This window comes from Chiloscyllium punctatum, chromosome 8 (genome assembly GCF_047496795.1).
Source record: "Chiloscyllium punctatum isolate Juve2018m chromosome 8, sChiPun1.3, whole genome shotgun sequence".
In the NCBI taxonomy this organism is placed as follows: Eukaryota; Metazoa; Chordata; class Chondrichthyes; order Orectolobiformes; family Hemiscylliidae; genus Chiloscyllium; species Chiloscyllium punctatum.
In genome coordinates this window covers 84,093,336-84,118,556 of record NC_092746.1, presented here as the reverse complement: position 1 = coordinate 84,118,556, position 25,221 = coordinate 84,093,336, and the positions used below count along the sequence as shown (strand labels likewise).

At 41.2% G+C, this 25,221-nt stretch overlaps 1 long non-coding RNA gene across 1 annotated transcript; it reads right to left on the bottom strand.

The window, feature by feature from the left end:
- Positions 1–18,710: 18,710 nt before the first annotated feature.
- Positions 18,711–22,339, bottom strand: LOC140480255 (uncharacterized). The gene is made up of 3 exons (XR_011961234.1): positions 22,274–22,339; positions 20,507–20,685; positions 18,711–18,914 (listed from the first exon to the last, which is right to left on the bottom strand). It is a non-coding gene; the product is annotated as an uncharacterized lncRNA (long non-coding RNA).
- Between the last annotated feature and the right edge of the window lie 2,882 nt (positions 22,340–25,221).

Below are 25,221 nucleotides of genomic sequence, written 5' to 3'. Positions count from 1 at the left end.
GCATTTTGGAAGGTCGAATTTGAAAGCTGAGTACAGGATTAAGGATAGGATTCTTGGCAGTGTGGAGGAACAGAGGGATCTTGGTGTGCAGGTACATAGATCCCTTAAAATGGCCACCCAAGTGGACAGGGCTGTTAAGAAAGCATATGGTGTTTTGGCTTTCATTAACAGGGGTATTGAATTTAAGAGTCGTGAGACCTTGCTGCAGCTCTATAAAACTTTGGTTAGACCGCACTTGGAATATTGCGTCTAGTTCTAGTCGCCCTATTATAGGAAAGATGTGGATGCTTTGGAGAGGGTTCAGAGGAGGTTTACCAGGATGCTGCCTGGACTGGAGAGCTTATCTTATGAAGAGAGGTTGACTGAGCTCGGACTTTTTTCGTTGGAGAAAAGGAGGAGGAGAGGGGACCTAATTGAGGTATACAGGATAATGAGAGGCATAGATAGAGTCGATAGCCAGAGACTATTTCCCAGGGCAGAAATGACTAACACGAGGGGTCATAGTTTTAAGCTGGTTGGAGGAAAGTATAGAAGGGATGTCAGAGGCAGGTTCTTTACACAGAGAGTTGTGAGAGCATGGAATGCGTTGCCAGCAGCAGTTGTGGAAGCAAGGTCATTGGGAACATTTAAGAGACTACTGGACATGCATATGGTCACAGAAATTTGAGAGTGCATACATGAGGATCAGTGGTCGGCACAACATCGTGGGCTGAAGGGCCTGTTCTGTGCTGTACTGTTCTATGTTCTATGTTCTACATTAGTTCCATTCATTCTACTAATGTCACACACAGTCTATTGGTAGAGGAAAAGTGTTCTACTTTCAGAGGCCGCAGATATATCAATAGCAGCTTCTTAAGTTCATAGTAATTATGCCTGACCAAATGTACTTGTACTTAAAACCTTCTTGTTATCTAAGAACATTGGCTCTTTTATAAGTAATCAAATATGGAGTCTGCTCTACCACTAATCACTGTATAATGATCACAATACCAATAACTATAACAAACAAATATACTATATAATAATCACAATACAAAGCAAAGACAAATGAAGACTAGTGATGGAAAACAAACCTCAAACAACCCTTTCTCAGTACCACCTACTGATAGAGGTAACAAATACTCCAAGGAGTGGTAATTTGGAAAAATGCCACATGGCTGTAGTTCTGCAGATCTGACCTCACCCCTTCAACCATGAGGACAAGAAATTCAGAAGATCAGAAGAAATAAATTAAAAATCAAGTACGTTTACCACTTTAAAAACATTATTGCTTTAGGAAGATACTATTAGTTAGCAGTGAAATGTGATCACTAAAAGAAATAGCAGCATCCATAGAAGCAGCAAAAAAGACAAACTCAACGCTCTAAAGGCAAAACTTCATTCAGAAGTAGATAAGAATTGCTGAGCCAAGAATGTGAGAAGAAACAGAGAAAAGAACCAACCCCACACTGAAGATACAGAGACCTGAGCAAAGGAAGCTCTGCAGAAAGCAAAATATGACTCCAGGAGTAAAATTAGATATCCTGAGGGAAAGGGGGATAACTTTATGAAAAGTAGTAAAGACCAAAAAGGGAAGGGAAGGGAATGATACAAAAGAATTCTCGCTTCTTGAAATGAGTATCATTACCATCAAGATTAAGTTCCATGAAGTAAGGAACAATGAAAGGGTCAGAAGAGAATTTTATATCAAAGTTGCAGAATCAAGAAGGCCTCAGAAGTCATTTAAACTGAAAAAGAGCACATGTAAAGAAATCAATAGAAAATGTCTAGTAAAAGGAGAAAAGGCAAAAGAAACTAAAGATCTAAAAGGATAGGAACTTAATAATTAAGCCATTATTTTGGTGGGGAGATTTATAAAGATTGCAGCCAGAGAAGCTTATTTAAAAATTTGTGTAGAAGGAAGTGCTTGCTGTTTTTGACCATGAAGGTGGGAAAACATCTAATTTAACTGGGAATAAATGTGACTACAACATTTTGGCTACAGAATATGGAAAATCCATAGAAGAAGTGGATAGCAACCATTTTGAAATGTGGGGAAAATCCTGACAAAAGTATGACTGTCCAATACAGAGGTACTAAATGACATAGAAACAGAATCTAAGAAGTATGAAAGCAGTAAGACATTATAAAATACCAAACTAATACACTTTAACATGTTATTCGGGGGCCAAAGGGACTGTACTACACTGTAATGTTCTATGTTCTATTGTGTAGGTTAGATGGGTTTCAGATTGGTTCCACAGGTTGGCACAACATCGAGGGCTGAAGAGCTTGTACTGCACTGTAATGTTCTATGTTTATTGAAGAATTTAATACCATATTATAGAAATATAGACGTAAACAAGATTGCCAAATAAAGAAGGTACTGCACGGGGCCAAGTAAACACTACAGTAAGTCAGTTGAAAACAATACTCATGAATAGAAAAATATAAGCATAATAAATAGAAAATTATAAACAACATTGCAATGATATAGATTTAAAACAGTAATAAGATTAATAAATGCATTGAGACAAAATAGAAAAAAGAGATAATTCTTCCTAGCAGATTCCAGGTCAGAGAAGGACCATAAGCTTGTGGCAGTTTATATGAAACTGCATTGGTTCAAAATCAAACACAAGTACTACTGTATGCCACAATTGCAAAGCTGTAGAAAAGTAGGAGATTACGCATTCAAACCGTGGGCGGCATGGTGGCACAGTGTGGGTGGCACGGTGGCACAGTGGTTAGCGCTGCTGCCTCACAGCACCAGAGACCCAGGTTCAATTCCCGCCTCAGGTGACTGACTGTGTGGAGTTTGCACATTCTCCCCGTGTCTGCGTGGGTTTCCTCCAGGTGCTCTGGTTTCTCCCCACAGTCCAAAAATGTGCAGGTTAGGTGAATTGGCCATGCTAAATTGCCCATAGTGTTAGGTGAAGGGGTAAATGTAGGGGAACGGGTTTGGGCGGGTTGCGCTTCGGCGGGTTGGTGTGGACTTGTTGAGCCGAAGGGCCTGTTTCCACACTGTAAGTAATCTTATCTAATCTAAAGAATGCAATATGGTAAAAATCTCCTTTAGAAAAGATAACAGAGGCATTCATAATGGAAATAGGAGTTATCATAGCTGAAGAATCTGAAGCTATGGCCTACACAGATGAGACTACGTGGTGTAGATTGAAAATTGGTCAGAAGGACAGGAATGCAGAACTGGGCTTAGCAGACAATAACAGATAAGAGAATTAGGAGCTGACCAGCAGTGATGATCTCAGTAAACATCTGCCTCTATTCCAGCCTCGTTCTTGGCCCAATGTTCCTGAGACTAATGTGCTCCCTCATCTCTTGTTGTGCATGCCAAACTACTTGCCCAGAAATCCTTTTTCAATTGCTTCCCGTGCCCCTCCCTCTCCCTCAACAACCCCACTTCCATTGGGATGAGCTTCTCCCATCACCCAAAAAAGAAATCAGAGTTAATGTTTCGGGTCGACTGACCCTTCCAAGTTCACTCAACCTGAAACATTAGCTCTGATTTCTTTCCACAGATGCTAGCAGATCTGCTGAGCTTTTCCAGCAATTTCTGTTTTTCTTTGTGATTTACAGCATCTGCAGTTTTTTTTCCGTATTTACCCAAAAAACATGTTTTTCTTTTCAACATTAAAGAGGCAACACCAAGGGAGTAACTCTAAAATACCACGACAACATAACTTTGATAGTAGATCAGGAAGGGCATAGGTAAAATGGGGACTGATCAAATACTGAGCAAGTAATTCTTTTTACCTGCTTTTGGCTAAGGTATGGAAAACCAAGAAATCCTCCACCAAGAGCATTCATAAAGGCCAGAAACAGCACTGATGGGCTATGATAGATTCACTACATAGGAGAGGAGAGACAGAATACAGACAAGATGCAAAATTTCAGAATGGAAGTCAGGCACAATAATTTCAACAGTACATCGATTATAATATCAAACATTTCACTAAAGTCTTTAAAGCAATAATAAAACAAACTGCTTCACAGTAATAATATTCAACAACATGATAAGGGACCACCTAATATTCAGGCAAATTGCTAAATATTTGCTCAAAAAGATACTTTTTAAGATGTATTTTAAAGAAGGGAAGACTTGTAAGGAAAAAGAGATGTTTCAGGAGGGAAGTTGAGGGATTAGGTCCTCAGAACTGAAGGCATGACACTAGTAGTGGAGTAGTTAAAATCAAGGATGTGCAAGAGCCCAGAACTGGAGGAATACAGAGGTTCCAGAGTGTCTGGAAGAGGTTATGGAGATTGGGAGGGGTGAGAACTTGATTTGAAAACAAAGGTGGCAACTGCTCAATTTGAAACAAATGCAGGTGAACATTTGTGTGATTGTGAATGGAATTTGATAGTAATTATAAATATTATGCTGCTGGAAGTTTGACGTGGTTTCATGTTGGATAAGCAGCTGGACAGCATAGTTAACAATCATGATGATAATAATGGGGTAAAGTTTGATTTTGTCAACATACATATTGCATACATAATTCATAGAATCCCTACAGTGCAGAAAGTGGCCATTCAACCTATTGAATCTGCACCAACTCTCCAACCTAACACATCCCATCCCTGGGATCCCTCATGGAGTTTTTACCATTGCTAGCCCATCTAACCTGCACATCCCTCAACACTACTGGACTCTTGTTAGCATGGCCAATCCACCTAACCTGTACATCTTTGGATTGTGGGAGGAAACTGGAGCACCCAAAGGAAACTCACACAGATACACGGAGAATGTGCAAACTCCAGGGAGAGACCCAAGGTTGGAATCAAACCCAAGTCCCTGATTCTGTGAGGCAGCAGTGCTAATTCTTGTGTCACCATGCTTAAAGAACAACACTCACAATATTACAGGAGGCAGAACTATGTGATAAGGAACTATCAGTGTGATTGACTGAAGATGAGCACAGAAATGTTCCCAGTATCAGAGCCTCAGAGCCTTTCAGAAGAGCATTTAGAGATAAAATCTGACAATCTGCCCATTTTGGTGCCTTTTCCAAGACAAACCTGTGTGCTGTGGGCAGATAGAACATAATGCATTCTATTCAAATAGTTCACAATGTGGTTCTCCATTGCAATTTTGGTTTATTGCACATTGCCTTAGGCAATAACCACTATGAAAGATTAGACCAACACCAGCAGCTGCAGCTTTAGATAGCTTTCTGTAACAACCAAACTGAAATTTAAATATTTGGTGGAAGTCATTGTGTAATCAGTATCAAATTTATTAATGCTTTTGGAATATCACTTCTTGTACTCATTCTGTTCTCTGATAATTTCTGCTGGTGTGTCAGAATTGTTCAACTGCTCGATTTTGAAAGCTTAATGACATAAATTTAGGAAAAGCATGCTAAGCAGGATTTATAATAGAGAAAATAAACGACAAAAATTGGATGGTCTATCGGATTATGATTAATATTCCCTTCTAAAAGATAGCCCACATTACAAGACTGCTTTCTAACCACTGAATTTCTTCTCAATACGTTTCTAAAAAGGATAAAAGAAGCTTTCATTACAAAGAGCCTTGCATCAGTACATGCCAAAGCTGTTCGCAGCTAAGAAACACTTCCGAACTCGGTCGATGTTGTGATGTATAATGTAGGAAACTTGCGATGATCAGAACGAATGTGCTCTTTGGAGACTACCAGGTTTTGTGGACGGAGGAGTTTTATTGCTTCTGTTACTTTCACAGCTGAGATTATCTGTTATCACTTTCGTATTGAATTTGTTTTTAAACAGTGATAGTTAACAGTTGCGTTAATTCTTTGATGTTATATAGCATCTGGGATACACTATGCAAATCTGTAAGTTCTGACACATTTGATGTCTTGTTCTCTGTTTGCTCCGAGCGTGCGGTGTATTCCAGGCCTACAAATACTTTTCTCTGAGAGTTTTCATCTTTTACCCTTCCTTCTTGATCCCGCAACGCGCTCGTTTTCCCACGTACAATAGGCAGCTCCGTAATTGCATACCCGAATGTCGATCTGTACATTCCTTTTGGCGGTGGTTCGCTTTTAGCAAATTTAAACACAATGCACTTGCACTAGTGACCTGTACCAACACGACGATATGACCTCGAATTAATTGTTGGTAACATCCACCTATTTAACGCTGCCCAGGATACATATATTTTACAACAAGCATCAGTAACCTACTGACCCTAATGAACTGTAAAGTTTTCATAGGAGGGCAGAGATAACAGAAGCAGGATCATCAATCACGGTGACCATAGCTCTGATCAATACTGTGTCGGTGAAAACCAACTGATTGCAAATAGTCAATGAGACTGTTCACGCAGTAATGGGCATAGAATGGGTATGCATTTCATTAACAAAGAAGGGGCGTTCTGTGTCTTTTCAAACAGAACTAGTTTCCCAACCCGAAACATCTTTTTACAAAATGAGATATCCTCCCTTCCCCATTAAAATGTTGATGTAACATATTGTGGAAGTTGAACAAGAGATAACCAAACTCTAAAGCTGAGAATCTGGGCAGATGGTCAGAAACTGAAAAGCCGAGTCAGATTCGACTAAAGGATAGGCGGGGCATTCTCTGGGTTACTGTTAACCCTTTGTCGCCCTCACTGACATTCAGTGATGCGATTTTGGTTCACTGTGTAGAATCTTTCTCCAAAAGCAACGGTTCGGCTTAATTGCGCCCGAATGTAATCTTTGAAATCGCTGAAGAAGCCAAATTTGGGCAAGAGCTTCTGGGTTCTCGAAACAGTCAACCAATCATCTTCTACTAAGAACTATTCAGGAAGAGTACAATATATAGAACAAAAAAATGAGATTGTTCTCTCTATCGGTTTTGCTTTACTGGAATTAAAATGTATAAACAAATTATGATTAATAAAGAACATCTTAAAAATAATCCTCTGAAATAGTCAAGCGGGTACGATTTTAGCGTAAGGCCCTTCTGCAAACTCTAGCATCAAAGACACTTGTCGCTTCCATGAGCACACTCTTAACAATTACATTCTGATTTGAAAATATTTCCACTGCAGCTGAATCAGATCTGCCATTTCTTGTTACTTAAAGCGTGACATTTTAGGACAGAACTTAATAATTAAGAGGTAGATGTGATCTCGAACCGGATGTTAGATAACAGGAAGGAATCATAGCTACAGCGCAGAAGAAAGCCATTCACAACCTATTTGCCCTCCTACGGAGCAATTCACTAGCTTATCTTCAGCTAGTGAAAAAAAATGTCGAAAATACTGCGACGCGGGTGGCCATTGTGGGAAGCACCGAATTGAATGTTGTTCAATTAATTGCGGGATAATTAGCACAAACCAGCAATCGGACAACTTTTACATCTAGATTATTTTGAAGAACTTAATAGTTACAGGAGTGGTCAACATTATGAGTATATTTAGACCCGAACAGCTCAAACGCTAGGCATTAGATGCCCACCTTTCACAGGGGGTTTCCTACAATGGTCGTTATCGTCTTTTACCAGTTGTGAAACGCCACTGAATATTCGAAAATGTAAGTAATCTGACATGTCCAATAGTGACAAATGCAGCAATACGTTTGTAAATCGATGTCTGCATCATAAATTTATTGCACAGGGTCCTGAGTTTGTAAAGTTCCTTAGATTGTTGTGCCCACCATTTTAAAAAGAACAAGACTCCAGAGATGGATTTCCAACATGCTCATATGAATGTCATCCTATCCTGAATAACTCTTGTGGTGCAATGGTAGTGTCCCTACCCTGGCAGAAAGGTGGTGTTGAGTCCAAGGTAACACCAGCTATGATCATGTTAAATGGTGAAGCTGGCTCAAACGGTTGAATACCATACCAAGAGTTTGGTCAAAGAGTTAGGTTTCAAAGAGGGTCTTGAAAGAGATGGTGGGAGGTGGAAAGGTTTAGGGAACCTTTCCAGAGTTTAGAACTAGGCAGAAGAAGGTACAGTTGCCCAGGGTGGAGAAATTGAAATCAGAGACCAAAATTGTTGCTTCAGAGACCAAAAATGGAGGAATGCAGATATCTCCGTGCATAATAAGATGGCAATTATAAATGAGACCGTGGGGGCGTGGATTTGTAAACAAGAATTAGAATTTTTAAACTAAGGTTGCTCAACCAGGAGCCAATGTAGATCAGCAAGAATAGTGGTGATAGGTCAATGGCATTTGATGGGACTAAAAACTCTGGCTAGAGAATTGAGGTTGATTTAATTTTATAGAAGGTGTAATGTGGAGAGTATTTTGAAGTCATCAGTGTAGAGGTAACATTAGTGTAGATGCAGGTTTCAGCAGTAGATGAACTGGAGCAGGACAGAGTCTGATGTTTTAACTGAGGTGGAAATGGACCGTCTTTATAGTGGCATAAATAGATAGTCAAAATTCACCTTGGGGATCAAATGTTACACCAATTTCTTTTAACAGAATGGTTCAACTTCCAAAGTTTGGCACCAAGGGGGATGAAGCCAGTGGCTGTGGCTCAGTTTGTGTTGGGATCCAATGACAATGAGTGCCACCTTACCAATACTTATTGGCAGGAAATTTCTGCACATCCAGTACTGGATGTCATTCAGACAGTTTGACAACTTAAAGTCTATTCAGGCCATTGCCAGATCACACAAGTAGAAAACTTGTTTTGTGCCACAAGTCTTGTTTACCTGTGTGTACATTTTAATTTCAACTTTTCACCATTATTTATCTTCAATTTGCAAATATATTAATTGTAATGCACACTTTCACTAGAATTAATTCCTGCATCTTATCTATTTTAGTGTGACAAGCAGTTACCCCTCTGGCATAATCTTTAATGTGATGTATATGTGTTACTATAATATTAATATTCACCTACCCATCCTTCCAGTGCTAACTGACACAGCTGCCCCACCATGTGGCTTGCAGTTAGGTTTTAAGTTTTAGCTTGACTTTAAAATTTAAATTCAATCCCTCCTGGCCTTTGCTGCTGAGAGAACTGGTATCTCAAGGTTTCTTCCACCCATATTTCCCATTTGGTTCCCACTGTCATTATTCCCTTTTTATTTGTCAGTCCCCCAGTTACTCTTTCCTGATTTTCTAATTGTTTACAATGACCTCTTCAATGGCTCTTCCCTGGTGGTCTTCTGGATTCCTTTTAATAATTTCCTGATATAGAACTGGTAACTTGACCCTTATTTTTTTAAGGTGCTCATCTAATTTCTATGTACCTGTTGACTATGCATTGCCTCAAGGTTTGTGTCATGATTTGTAACACCAAGACTAGCTATCCTTAGTAGCTATACACACTGATGAGAAGGGCCACAAATTCGACTGGGACAATGCACCATGAATAGGAGAAGTCAAACAGAGGACAGCCAGAGAATTCCTAGAAGCTTGGCATTCACATGGATTCCATCAATAAACACATTGACCAAGACCCAACGTAGCAACCACTGCAATGAATAACCAGAATCAGCTACCGGAAGCAGCAGGAATGAAACCAAATAAATTCCAACTGACGCAGTACAGCAGGGCTTCACAAGAGGCTCCACACACTGAAGAAAGGAGACAAATGTCTGCTAACCAAACTCCCAGCTCAGCAAATATACCTGCAACAAACGCATTACCTGCATCTGAGTGTGTGTGTTTTTTTCTAGGATGGAGTTCCTATTGGATTTGAGAGTAACTCTTAGAAGATGCTTTTGAAGGAAATTTGATAAACCAGGAGATTGAGAATGGGGATTTTAGACAAAGTCTCTGAAGGTGTAAGCAAGGGCACAAAAGGACAAGAGAATCCAATAGATTTGGAATGAGGAAATATAGCCAGAAGCTTTTGCCAGAAAGGAAGATTAGATTAGATTAGATTACTTACAGTGTGGAAACAGGCCCTTCGGCCCAACAAGTCCACACCGCCCCGCCGAAGCGTAACCCACCCATACCCCTACATCTACATCTACCCCTTACCTAACACTACGGGCAATTTAGCATGGCCAATTCACCTTGCCTGCACATCTTTGGAGTGTGGGAGGAAACCGGAGCACCCGGAGGAAACCCACGCAGACACGGGGAGAACGTGCAAACTCCACACAGTCAGTCGCCTGAGGCGGGAATTGAACCCGGATCTCTGGCGCTGTGAGGCAGCAGTGCTAACCACTGTGTCACCGTGCCGCCCACCGGTGACCTAGAGAAAAGGGAGTATGATAGGGAAAGGAAAGGGAAGAGGAGCTACCAGCTCTAGTGGTGGTTGGGGTAGTGCTAAGAGTGGGAGTGGATGAATGGAAGAAGCAGTGTGAATACTTTTGGGTAACAGCATAGGAAATAGTGAGCAATAGGGCTGGAGATTGATGAACCAATGGGGAGAAAGAGAAGGGGGAGGGTAGCAAACAGATCATGGTGAAAGGGTGAAAGTGCAGAGGGAGAGAGCATGACCCCAGATAGTAAATGGGAAAAAAATGAGAAAAGTGGGAATAGACAGTGATACACCATATAGATGGTCAAAAACTCATCTTGGAAATCAAATATAACATCAACTTCATTAACAGACTTCACAAGTTGGGTATGGAGATGTCAGTCTAGGTATTGAAGAAAGATGAATGACAACAAGGCTGGCTATGGAAAGAAACAAAATAAACAAAGAGAGGAAGACTAGAAGAATGGACCAGTAAAGAGAAAGTGGGCAGGGATGTGGAAGGACAATGACTAAACTGCATGAAGAAGGAATAGATGGATGAAAGGTAGATAGAGAAGAGGAAATGGCAAAGAAGACCTTGTAATTGCATGAGTCAGAATTTCGTCTGTTTTAATTAGAGTACCACCTTTTTCCTACGAGACTAACAGTCATATTTTGCAGACCCATATCTTGTGCACCTGAGCCTCAGATAACACCCAGAAGGAGATGTTTTTCATATAATATATTTTTATTGAGAAAATTAGATTTTTAAAATATTACAACAAGTACAAAACAATGCAATTCAAAACAGTATAAAAATAAACCCAAATAAAAAATAAAAAACAATTCCCAACCCACCCTCCTGTACAAATGTATAAACATATAAAAAAAACCTAAACTAGCTATTTAACTAAATAAATAAATAACCAACAACAAACAAATAAACAGTAATAGCTCAGCCCAGCCAAACAAAACACTCATACATTCACAGTTCCTCCTCCTTGGATATTGGACTCGTGAAACACAATTGTTACAGCTATATAAAAGCCCTTGTTAGTGTGGCAGATAAATCTATGTCCAGCTATTCCAAAAAGAGCTGCCATGTCTTGTAAAAATTCTCAGTTTTGTGGTGTACCATATTTGTGAGAAAATCCAGGGGAATATGCTCCATAACAATCTTCTGCCAACCCGACAGGCCTGGGAGTTTTTCAGATATCCGACCGAACAACATATTCTTTCTTGCACTGAACATGAGAATATTGAAAAGTTTTTTCTTATGCATGTCTGCAGGAAATGCAGTGGACAGGCCCAAAAGAAGAGAGATAGGGTCCTTCTCCACCCTTACACCCAAAATCCTCTCCATCACACCCACCGCAGCACTCCAATATGTTTGAAGCCTATCGCAAGACCAAAGACAATGGGTAAGAGTGCCCATGCAGACCTTGCACTTGGGACATGTTGGAGATATCCCTGGGTTTAAATTTTGACAAACAGTCTGGAACCAAGTGAACCCTGTGGAGAATCTTCAACTGTAAAGCATGGCTCCTATCGCAAATTGATATCTTCCTCGCATTCTCCCAAATATCCTCCCATGACTCTCAGGAGACTTCAACACCCAGCTCTCTATTTCACATCCTGCAGAGTCAATCAGACTCATCTGAAGTGGCACCTCCCAATTGAAGATATAATGTTCTGACAGTGTGTGTACTCTTAGCCCTTAGCACTGCCCCCACCTCCTCCCCCCCCTCCCCCCCCCCCCTCCAACTTAGGTCAGATTTCCAGGGATCAGTCAAAAGTGTGGTCTTTTTTTGAATAAAATCCCTAACTTGAAAAAAACAAAGGAGGTCGCTATTAGATAACTTGTACTTCCATACTAACTAATTGAAGGACATCATTATGTCTCCCTCAAATAAATCGCCCATGCAAGATACACCCCTAGCTGTCCAATGTTTAAATCCTGAATGTATCATACCCGGTTGAAAACCCGGCATACCCACTAAAGGTGTAAATGAAGATATTTTGCCAATATTGCCTTCCCTCTGCTGAATTGCCCTCCGTGCTTTAACAGTATCGATGACTATTGGGTTATGACAATATTCCCTAACTGTCCTCATCTTGTGCAAAAACAGCAAACAGGTAAGGGGCACCTGGGAGGCTTCGATATCTAGCCATATTGAAAGAGGATCTCCACAAACCCAATCATTCACATAGGTCAAAAGTGAGCTTATTTGGTAATTTTCAATGTCTGGAAGGTCCACTCCCCCCAATTGTGAGGCACCTGCAGTTTGGCTAATTTAATGAGGGGCCGTTTACGGTGCCAAATAAAGGAGCTGAACCAACCGTTCAGTCTCCTGAGTGTTTGTTCATTGAAAATCAGGGGGAGCATCCATATAGGGTATAGCAAACAAGGGAGAATATTCATCTTAATAAGCGCTATCCGACCCAACCACCAGACTGGAAGTGCCTCCTATCTTTGAAGATCTTGTTTTAATTTTTCCAAATAATTGAATAAAATTTGCTTTAACAGCCAATCCAGAACTGGAGTGATAGATATGCCCAAATATACAAAACCCCCCTGTGACCACCTAAATGGGAATCTATAGTCGCCCTCAAGAGCCAGCTCCTTCGTAAGACTACCCGTAGGCATAAAGTCTGATTTAGCAAAATTAATCTTATACCCTGAAAAGGTGCCAAATGCGTGAATGCATTGTATCAAGTGAGGCACTGAAACTGCTGGATTTGTCAAAAAAATTAGGACATTGTCTGCATACAGCGAGATCTTATGTAATTTTGACCCCACTTCTGGAGCTGATATATTGGGATCCCCACGAATGGCCTCCACCAATGGTTCACTCACCAACATAAAAAGCAATGGTGAAAGGGGACAGCCTTGCCAGCTGCCCCTAAAAAATATTAAAATCGCTTGATCGTACCACATTGGTAATGATGCTGCGAGAGGTACTCCGTAGAGAACCTTCACCCATCTTATGAAGACTTCGCCCAGACCAAACCGCTCTAGAGTATAGAAAAGGTACGGCCACTCAACCCAGTCAAATGCCTTCTCTGTATCTAGAGAAATCACCAATCCCTGTATTGACTGCTATTGGCATGCTTGAATTACGTTAAGTAGGCTCCTAACATTATTGGAGGATCTGCGACCCTTTATAAAGCCTGTCTGATCCTCTTTAATAATAGATGGTAACACAGTCTTCAGCCTTAACACGAGAGTCTTAGAGAGGATTTTAAAGTCCACATTTAAGAGCAAGATGGGCCTGTATGAAGCACAGTCTTCTGGGTCCTTCCCTTTTTTAAGGATAAGTGAAATATTGGCCTCTCTCAGAGATGGTGGGAGACAATCATGACTGTATGAATCATTAAACATCTTCAGCATCGGACCTGACAGTATACTTATAAACTCCTTATAGAATTCTCCGGAAAGTCCGTCAGAACCGGGTGCCTTTCCACTCTGAAGCTGCCTCACAGCTTCCTGCACTTCTTGCTCTGAGAACAGGGCATTAAGGACAACAGGACTGTTGTTCGGGACTCACACCCGGGAGCTTCAGATCTCTAAAAAAGGATTCCATTTTGGCCTGCCCCTCCTCACAATCCTCAGATTAGTATAATTTAAGAGTAAAATCTCTGGAATGCCACATTAATCTTTTTAGAATCACATGTTAGGTTCCCAGACCCTTCCCTAATCGCTGTAATGGTTTGTGGGGCACTTCTCTTTCTAGCAAGGTATGCTAAGTATTTGCCTGGCTTGTCACCATGCTCGTATAACCTTTGCTTTGCAAAAGCCAGCTCCTTCTTTGCCATCTGCATGAACACAGAATTTAGTGCAGACCTCAGTGCCATAATCCTCTGTAGTTTGACCAACGAGGGTCTGTCAAAGTAGGCCTTCTCGGCTGCCTTCAACCGTGCTTCAAGGAGACGTTGCTGCTCACCCTTCTGCCGCTTCCTACTGGCGGAATATGAAATAACTAACACCCCCAGCATAGGCTTTGGCAGTTTCCCAGAGAACTATCAACCGAGCCTATGTTGATGTCTAGGAACGCCCGAAATTCCTTAAACTTACTATCCATGAGGATAAAGGGATCCATTCGCCAGTACCTTGAACCCACTGTAACGTTCTTAGTCTTAACCATATGGTACACTGGAGCACGATCAGAGATGGTAATATTATCAATCATACAAGATGCCACCACATCCAGCGTTACCGCAGGGGTCAGAAAAAGATCAATTCTTGTGTGACCTCTGTGTGGATTGGAGAAAAACGTGAAACCCCTACCTGTAGGGTGGAGATGCCTCCAGACGTCCACCAACCCTAATTCCTCACACAGACTCACTAACTGTTAGTTTGTACAGAGTGTATCAAGGGACCTTTGGGAAACCTGTCTACTGTGGGATCCATGAGACAGTTAAAATCTCCCCCTATAATGATGTGCTGGGACTCAAGACTTATCAATTTAGAAAAAGCATCTATCAAAAATTTAAGGGGATAAGCTGGGAGACAATAAACATTTAAAACACCGTATTCTTCGCCATTTATCAAGGCTTTAAGAATTACAAACCTCCCAGATGTGTCTTTAACAGATTCCAACAATTTAAATGGGAGATTTTCCCAACCAATATGGCCACTCCCCTACTTCTGGTATTAAATGATGAAAAATAAACTCTGTCAAAGCCATTCTGCTCTAATTTCAGATGCTCCGTGTCATCTAAATGTATCTCCTGTAACAAAGCAATATTCACCTTCTCCTTTCTAAGACTCAAGAGTACCTTCTTCCTCTTAATTGGTGAGTGACTTCCCTTGATATTCCAGGTACACCATTTATTCAAATCATTGGCCATAATTTTCTGCAATTACATTTAAATTCCAGAGAGGAGGAACCCGAACGACAAACTGCTGAGCCTTAGTGTCACATGATCCACCAAATATAAAAACAACATAAACTAAAACCACTACATTTAACAAACCTACAAAATTATTAAAAATAAAAACCAACAAAAACCAAAAAACAGACCAACATATAAAGCGCTAACAGCACTGAGTAGGGAAACTCACCCCCTGCCCGGAGGGGGAAACTACCCGTCCCGAACTGCCCATAAATAGGCATCTAACTATCCCAACCACCTTCACTCCTCCCAGCTAGAGCCACACCACAAACACAAGCTGAAAAGAATAAACACCCCATAGAATATTGATGCGAATAAAAACAAATTCTTTTATATATAAAAACAGAGCGAAATAAATATCCCACCCATCCCTTGGTATATCCTAACTTAGAAATTGAAAATGTACATCTTAACCACCGCCAGACATAGTTTAAACCAAATTACTATCAATTGAGGGAAAAAAAGGAAAAATAAAGCTCCAACCAGATTTCCTCCATTTCTTTTACAAAGTGATAAACACAAGCCCAAACTATTTATACGTACTACAATTGTTCACATTAGGTTAGTTTGTCCACAAAGTCTCCTGCCTTCTCCGATGTGTCAAAGAGATGCATGGATTTATCCAAGGTGATCTGTAGCATTGCCAGATATCTCAGGGAGTAGTGAATCCCAAACTCCCTCAGTCTCCTCTTGACACTGTCATAAGATTTTCATTTCTGGATCACCACTGCTGAAAAGTCCTGAAGAAACATAATCTTAGAGCCCTTGTAAATTAGGGCCTTCAGAACCTTCCCCTGGACTCTGGAATCCTCCACGACTCTCTCCTTATCCTTATCACCTGATGAAGGAGCGTCGTTCCGAAAGCTAGTGTGCTTCCAATTAAACCTGTTGGACTATAACCTGGTGTTGTGTGATTTTTAACTTTGTACACCCCAGTCCAACACCGGCATCTCCAAATTGTGACTCCTTATCCCAGTAATGATGGAACCGTACCAGGAGAGGACAAGGATGTCGACCCAGACCCGATCTCCGCGCTGTGACCCGGTGAGCCTTCGCTATCTTCAAGTCTCTCATGCCAGCCTCCAAGTCAAGGAATTTCGGAAGCCAATCCTCAACAAATTCCGTAGGCCACTCACCTTCCTTACCCTCAGGCAGACCGATGATCTGAATGTTCTTTCTCCTGCCCCTGTTTTCAAGATCATCCACTTGGTTACACAAATTATGGACCTGCGTCTTCAAGGCTTGGACCTCATCCTTGGATGAACTGTCATCAACTTCCAGCACTGTGACCCCGTGCTTCACCTCATCCATCTTCTTCACTAAGCCTCCCAGCTGCTGCTCATGGTTCTGCAGCACGAGAGAGATTAGAGCCAGCTTTTCTTCAATTTGCTTCCCCAGCATCTCACGAATCTTGGAGAGCTGGTTCACCTGGACCTGGAGAGTAATTGGCTCTGAGGCTGCTGCAGACTGAGCTGCAGACCTGGCCTCGGATGCTCCTCCGCCATTTTTCGTCATCTCTGGACGGCTGAAAATAAAAGCTAAGTTAATTTTTACACATTTCTTGCGACTCCACAATCTTTCCAGAGTCCCAAGAAATCCCGATGACCTGGGCTGGGCGGGTTAAAGGACCATCCTGCTCCTGTGCGATGCGAGGCGCTGCAGTGCCATCTTCTCAGATCGCCGCCATCTTCGATCCCCAGAAAGAGTTTTTAAATTAGGTGTAATGGCTTTAACACTGGGACACCAGGGGGTGTGTAATGGCTTTAACACTGGGACACCGGGGAGATCTAATGGCTTTAAAACTGGGACACCAGGGGGTGTGTAATGGCTTTAACACTGGGACACCAGGGGGGATTACGTTGTTCATCAAGATTATGCATTGAAATGTTAGGAAGTTTTTGAAATATTTTCTGATCATTACATTTTTCATTTGCATACAATGTACAGGATTGTATTGAAATAAGTGAAAGCAATAAATTGGATGCATTAATATGTTATGGATATTGTTTGGCTTAATTTGATGAGTAGGGGTGATGTCCATGATGAGCTGTCTGCAAATGCTTTTCCAGCCAGTAAAGCTGGATCTTCTGCCTCTCATTTGGGCGGTTTCTCTTTGCTAGGTATAATTCCCCGGCTGTTTCTCCTTCCTCCTCATGGCAAACATTATCCTTTCTAAGGGAAGATTTGAATGAGGCATTGAGTGCAACCACAATGCTGCGTACCCTGCTAGACACTAACTGGAGGCCTCCTCAATATTAATGTATACTTTTAAATTTAACAATTAGCATTTCCTTTGATGAGGTGTGGTAGGCACCTATACATGTGTGATCATTCACAATGGCAATAGATAACCATTCTCATCCAATAAGATAGAACAGGAGCAAACCCAGAAATTGCTGGAAAAACTCTGCAGCTGTGTCAGCATCTGTGCAGAGAAAGCAGAGTCAACATTTCAAGTGTAGTGACTTTTCTACAGAACTGTTCAGAAGTAGTTGTTTCAGAACTGAAAGAGTCACTGATTTGAAACATTAACTCTGTTTCACTCCTCAGATGCTGACACACCTGCAGAGTTTCTCCAGCAATTTCTATTTTTGTTTCATCTTCAGCATTTGCATTTCATTAGTATATTTTAAACTTGAAAAGTGGACTTATATAAACTGAATTAAAGCAGCTGTCAGAAAATCCAGCATTCAAATGAAACAACGTCACTTATCCCAACAGCCTCAGATGCACCTGTATCCACTGTCACCGCTGCAGACGACAGATCGGCTCCTTGAGAGTGAGCCAATGGAAAGTGACTGTCTCACAAGGAGTCTCTTGGTTATGCACTTAGATCCTATGTGGATCAGCTGGCAGGACTATACACAGATATCATTAACCTCTCCTTGCGATGATCAGAAGTCCTGATCCCCTTCAAAAAGACCACCATCAACCTGGTGGCAAAGAAAAAATATGCAGTGTGCCTCAGTGACTACCACCCAGTGGCTCTGACCTCCATAATTATGAAGTGGATTCAAGAGGTTAATCATTGCTCACATCAACTTAAGCCTTCAGACAGAAGATATAAAAGTTTAAACGTGTATGAATATATTCAAGAATAGCTTCTTCCCCGATGTTATCAGACTTTTGAATGGACGTCTCAAATGTTATGTTGATCTCTCACTCTGCACCTTCTCTGTGGCTGTAACACTATTCTGCATTCTGTTCTGATGCATTTTGTATGGAATGATCTGACTGTATAGCAGGCAAAACACTTTTCACTGTATCTCAGTACATGTGACAACAATAAATCAATCAATCACATGGAGAATTTGGTTCTGGTAGTTATGTTCCAGCCTCACATTCAACAAGCCCCTACAATTAATTAATTTTGAAAATAGGTAGACTGTGCATAGGCTGCCATGTAAGAAGAATCTATTAGGATTGCATTTTGAGAAATTCAGTAGGTAGCATGTATGTGCTCCTCAGCTGCTACTCTTGCAGTTATCGCAAAGGCCATTATTTACATAAAATCTTGAATTTCAGGAAGGAATGCAAGCTTTATTGGATTCTTGTTGTTTTGGATAATGAGGTTCCATGGGATCCTGGGCATTGCCTTTCTAAGTTGAGGGACCCACGATGAAGCAGTTATGCAGTGTGCACTTCAAGTGCAGCGATATGGGATAAAACTACATAGTCCCATCAAATTGGTGCACTTATATTTATTCAAAAGAATAGTTACCAGATGGTACCCAGGTTAATAGTACACAAATCTGGCTTCTTGAGATGAGTTGCTGTCTGAATGTCGATTGCTGTTTTGTTTTCTGTCACTGGCAGGTGATTGTTGTTGCAGGTCCTCTAGTGTCTCTTTAAGGAATCACACTCTTGTAACAGAATACTCCTTATTAAGGTCTTCATAGGATCTAGAATGTAAATTTAGAAAACTACTAAATGAGGTTTAGAAAAAGCTTAGGGGTTCTGTTTTGCCACTCAGTTAATTGATTTATATCTTTTTGAAACTTGCTGGTTCTTTTTACACAACTTGCTTCTCCTCTGAGCTCAGTGTCAACTCTAATATTAGAAGTATAACTATTATTTATCCAAGTGATTAATAGATATGTGACTCCAGTAGAAACTCCAGGGAAACATTCCACAAAAGTACATGCCTTTACTTCCTAGGCCCTGATTCCTATCTCAGAACTAACTTGCCATTCCTCCTGTCTTCAATCATGAGATCACAGAAGTAAAACAAGGAACTGTAGCTCATAGTTACACTATTGAACCAACCTGGTCTAATGATTGATTAACATGGTTTTATATCCTGACGTAGCAGATAGGGAACTTAGGTTTAGTCATTTAAATAAATCGGAATTGAAATAAAGTATTGGTGACTATCCAACCCTGGGATTCTTCTATCTAGTTCACTAATGTCCTTCAGGGAAGAAAACTTGCATTTCTCACCTTCTGAGTACAGAAACACTAACATGAGATTGACTTTGAACCTGCCCTCTGAGGTGGTCTAGTAAGCCAATCTGCTCTGCTGTGAGCAAATAGCAGCAGCAAGATTGCATTCCACACCAATCAGTAACTTGTTGGCCACCTCATCTCTTACTCGATCATTACCATATTTTCTGGGGAAAAACCTAGTTCCCCAAGGAGTGTACAAGAATGTGCCAGGAATACTAGATATACTTTAAAAAAAAACCAATGTGGTAAAGTTACAACAGAGAACATGCCCACTTCAACACCAGTCCAACATTGGCATCTCCAAATCATGACTACCGTCAACACCACTAACTGTTGGCTTAAAGTGGAGAGAATCTCCAAGAAGATCGCACATATTGACATACACATCAAGTTTCTACAGAAATGCAGAAAAGATCCTAAAAAGGATTATGGATCACGAACCCACTCAATATATAATGTCAGTTACATCACACTGTAAACTTTTTCTATAAATTCTGTGTCTTACAATCTTATTCTCCACAACCACCTGATGAAGGAGCAGTGCTCCAAAAGCTAGTGCTTCCAAATAAACCTGTTGGACTACCACCTGGTATTGTGTGATTTTTAACTTTGTACACACCAACACCGGCATCCCCAAATCATGTACCATTCTACACTATACCCACCTGCCACCTTCGCCATCTACTACTGTATCCATCTGCCACTCTAATCACCCCTCTTCTTACTACCAGCCACATTACCACTCCACTACATGGCAACCTGCTCATCTGCCAACCTATCTGTCTACGACCTTACCCATGTTGGAAACTCAGTTTAAGACAATGTTGCAAATAATCTGGTTCAGTCTCAGACTATGATCCTGAAGAGGAATGGGTGGAGAATCACTGCCAGAGTACAGGCACATGGCACAGCTGAAGACAATGGCTTTGATCCTTCTACTGTTTAATTGGGTGGGATGTTGCTAATCTAATGCTGCATACTGGACAAAGCCAATACCTTTCCTCTGTTGTCTGGTTGATGGGGACTGCCATTACTATTTCTCACCTACCTGATCACAGCTGGAGAGAATTTCCTTCAATTTCTTCTCATTCCCTCCTGCACCATTACCCCCTGGATTCCCATTGGGTCCATTCATGGCCTCCACCTGTTTCCCATCAGGATGTTGCCCCCGCACCTCACGATCAGAAAACACCGAAAATAAAACAAAGAACTGCAGATGCTGGAGATCTGAAACAAAAACAGAAATCGCTGCAGAAACTCTGTGGGTTTGCCAGCAGATGTCGGAAGAAAGCCGAGTTCACGTTTTGAAAGGGCCGGTTTCCACATTAAACAAAGAGCAGCGGAAATGAAAACCGGAAGAACTGCTGATGCTGTAAATCGGAAACAAAAACAGAAATTGCTGGAAGACTCAACAAGTCTGCAGCATCTGAGAAGACAAATCAGAGGTAAAATTTGGGGTCGAGTTAACAGCGGATGCCGGAGATCTGAATCACAGCTAAAACAGAAATTACTGTAGGCCTCCATCTTTCTCCAGCAAATACTTTTTATCCCTTTTTTCCCCCCTGTATGGTGATGACACCCATCTCGATATCAGCGCCACACCCTTTGACCTGTTCGTTCACTCTGATTTGTCAGGCGGATCGCCCCATCAGCCTCGGAAGAGCAGGAATTTTCTTCGTCACTTCAAAGTCAATGCCTCTTCGATTTGTGATATGTTTATCTCTGAAAAGTCAGCGAGACCTCGCTTTAGCAAATTGGTTGTGTAAAGGAACAAGTGATCATTGTTACATGTAAACAGCGGTATAACCCTGGTTGACATTCCAGGTCCTGGGAGACAGGAAATCTACACCTAAAAACAATTTTTAAAGAAGTTGTAACTACCTATTCCAATTTAAGTGCCTTCATTAACGTAAATCCCGTGATTTAATTCCGGATAAAGAGTTTTGCCCAAAACGAGTACAGGTCAGAAATTTAGCTTGGCTTATTCCCAATTTATTTTAAAAGACGTTACATTAAACGTGTGCAGGTAGCAATTCAGCCGCAGTGCCGGTCGCAAAGCGGGTCTCAATATCCACATCAGTGCTGCATGCCCTGCGGGACAGGGACGCATTAAATTAGTAACATCTAACCCCATTGTTGCTATTGGTTTTCATGGCAATAACTTTAAATATTTTCCTATTGCTTTCAACCAAATGTGTTCCATGCACGTTCATAGATCTGCAAGAACAATCTTTGGTAAACTAAAACATGGTCCTTTACAATCATTTGCTATAAATTTAGTGTTTATGTTGTGTCTGTTTCATTGTGTTGTTTGGTTACAAAGAAAAAAGAGTGACAAACTCAACTACTTTGTGGAAAAGAGGTCTGACTCTGTGTGGTCTGACGCGGGTTGAGCCTGCGGGCGACACCTGCCGGAGAGACTGACAGACAGCGCAGTGCGCAAAGCTGGTACCTCGCTTCTTTTACCGGTTTTTATAACCAATGTCGTGCTTGTCTACGCCATTCTGTCCAGAATCATGAAGGTCACGTTGTTAAAAACATGAAAACCCATTTCAGCCCCCGCCTGGCAATGCCTGGAGAGCGGAAGGGAAAAAGCGCTGAGAATCCCAACACATGCGTTATTTCAAGCCAGCAAGGGGGCTGGACGCTATTCATGTCCAGAAAACCGGGGCCTTCCATCTGAACGTTATGAATTATGCAGTCATTTCATATCGCTTCAGAGAGCCTTCAGCAATTAAATTAAATGTTAGATGGCATGATGTCCACGCTGTGCAGCCTTGACAAAGTAACATGCTTAAAATTACGAACAATTTACTCTGATTTCTCGGCATCTTCCGCTGTACGCATTATGAGATTTCAGCGCTGTCCAGGGAGTTACCCATTTCTACCGATTTCTTGCAGCGTTGCCTCATGTCTAGACAATAAACTGAGATACTGAATATACCAGACTTGGTTGGAGGCGTTTGCTGCACGCTGTATTAAGTGCAGCGTATTTATTGGCGCCTACTTTGATTCCTTCTGTCAAAGTAACCTTTTCGAAAACAAAAATGCCACGCATTTAACCTTAAGAATAATAGTGGCTTGGCATCTTGAGGCTGCAATTACCTCCCAAATTTATGAGGAGAGTATTAACTTAATCTAACAAAACTGCTTTCGAATATTTTAGTTTTGCAAGTCTAACTTGTTCCAGGCTGGCAACTGCACCTCAGCACTTTCTCTCCCTGTTAAAATCACAATTGCAAATTATTGGAGAAATGCAAATTCTGGACTGATTACATACAAGTATTATAATAACACGGGTAATTTCCCCTCCGAATCGTTCAACAATATCACAGCCTCTCAACTCCATCTCTTAGTCTCTAGTCTGTATTAAAGTCGTTTTAAAAAGACAGGCTGCCACTAAGGAAATTAAAAATGGAGAAAATTTGGGAGCTTGTTATGGCAATCTCCGTCCTGTTTATGGGGAATATCCATTCTTTATGGAAACGCTGTAGAAATTACTGTGAACCTAAATAGAAAATCATTTTAATTTATTGTAAATCGGTCTCAAATCATGTTCTCGGAATAACAGTGCCGTATAGCGATAACAAATCCTAAACGCAACATTGTAGAAATGTTCTTGGGGATCACTGGATCCGAAATATTGACCTTGATTTCTCTCTACAGATGCTGCCAGACCTGCTGAGCTTTTCCAGCAAATTCTGTTTTTGTTTCTGATTAACAGCATCCGCAGTTCTTTCGATTTTAAATGTAGAAATGTGGCACTGATTGAAAGTTGGTTACTGAACCAACCGTTTAAATGCGTTAAGAAAGCACGGGCGATTCATCTATACTTAATCTACCTGCATTACTTAATGTAGAATTCATCAGACTGCAATCCATTGACTCAGTGGAAGAGAATACACCAAACTATCTGCGCATTAATTCAATGAAGTCGATAGGCTTTTATAATGCAATCAAATTCCATGTTTCACATCTATGTTAAAACGGAAATCGCTTTAGTAATTGGGAAGAAAGGATTGGCCCAATAGAGGCAACAATGAAAACCAAAAGAAACTAAAACTTTTGTGAGGCTTATACTTTATCTGATATTATTCTTCCTTGCATGTATCTCCCCCTAGCGATTTTTTCTCCCCCTAGTGAACCGTGTCGTCCCCTCCGAGTGTACTGCGCTTCCCCACAGCAGTGTCTGGGTCTCCGCCTGTAATGTAGGAAATACATAACTTAAGGTTATATTTAACATCCTTAGGTGTAATATGTTTTTGGGTAAAATTTATAGCTGTTGAATGTGGCCTTTGTATATGTTTTAAAACATTTCAACCGACGCATTCACAACTTCTAACCAATGAGGTTTTGAATTAATATTTTAAGATGTAATCGCTTTGGTGTCTGGCGCCCTCTGGTGGAATGTGTATGGAAATTAACGTTTGGTTTTATACATCAAATAACAAAACTATTTCCACGGTTTCAACAGTTGAATTGCAATTGAAAATATCGAGTTCAAGTTTTTGTTGTATTAAATTTCGAATGTTTGACCATGCAAGATTTATTTGGAGTAGATTTCCCAAAGCAGTTTTAAATTTAGCAATTTTGCGTGCAAATGCATGTATTGAAATATAGTGTCATTTGCTTTTGAAACCCAAGTATCTATCTGAGTTCAAAGGTTACTAAAATGGTTCAGTTTTTGATTCATTCATAGAAGAAGGATTGCACCCGAAACGCCGACTTCTCCATCTGACGCTGCCGGGCTTGCTGTGTTCTTCCAGCCTCCTGACTGTCTACTTTGAATTCCAACATCTGCAGTTTTGTTTGTCTCTAGAAGGATAAGGGTAGCAGATACATGTGAACATTATCACTTACAAGTTCCTTTCCAAGTTACAGACCTTCCTCACCTGGAAACGTTTCATTGTTCCTCCACTGTTGTTAGGTCAAAATCCCAAACTCCACCCACCTCTCCCCCACCACCAAACCACACTGAGTATCACTGCAGGAAATTGTCGGCATCGGTTTAGCAAGTTGACTTACCACCACTTCCTCAATGACAACTAGAAATGGTGAGCTCACCTTCTGGTCAACAATTGGTTAATTTGAAGAAAATCACACCCAGGTGATTGCTTCCCACACACTGTAGAGTGGTGACTCCTAATGGATCCTGATGTCAAGTCCCTAACAGAGAAGCCAAGACCATGTTAGAACATAGAACATAGAACAATACAGCACAGAACAGGCCCTTCGGCCCACGATGTTGTGCCGAACTTCTATCCTAGATTAAGCACCCATCCATGTACCTATCCAAATGCCGCTTAAAGGTCGCCAATGAATCTGACTCTACCACTCCCTCGGGCAGCGCATTCCATGCCCCCACCACTCTCTGGGTAAAGAACTCACCCCTGACATCTCCCCTATACCTTCCACCCTTCACCTTAAATTTATGTCCCCTTGTAACACTCTGTTGTACCCGGGGAAAAAGTTTCTGACTGTCTACTCTATCTATTCCTCTGATCATCTTATAAACCTCTATCAAGTCACCCCTCATCCTTCGCCGTTCCAACGAGAAAAGGCCGAGAACTCTCAACCTATCCTCGTACGACCTACTCTCCATTCCAGGCAACATCCTGGTAAATCTTCTCTGCACCCTCTCCAAAGCTTCCACATCTTTCCTAAAGTGAGGCGACCAGAACTGCACACAGTACTCCAAATGTGGCCTAACCAAAGTCCTGTACAGCTGCAACATCACCTCACGACTCTTGAATTCAATCCCTC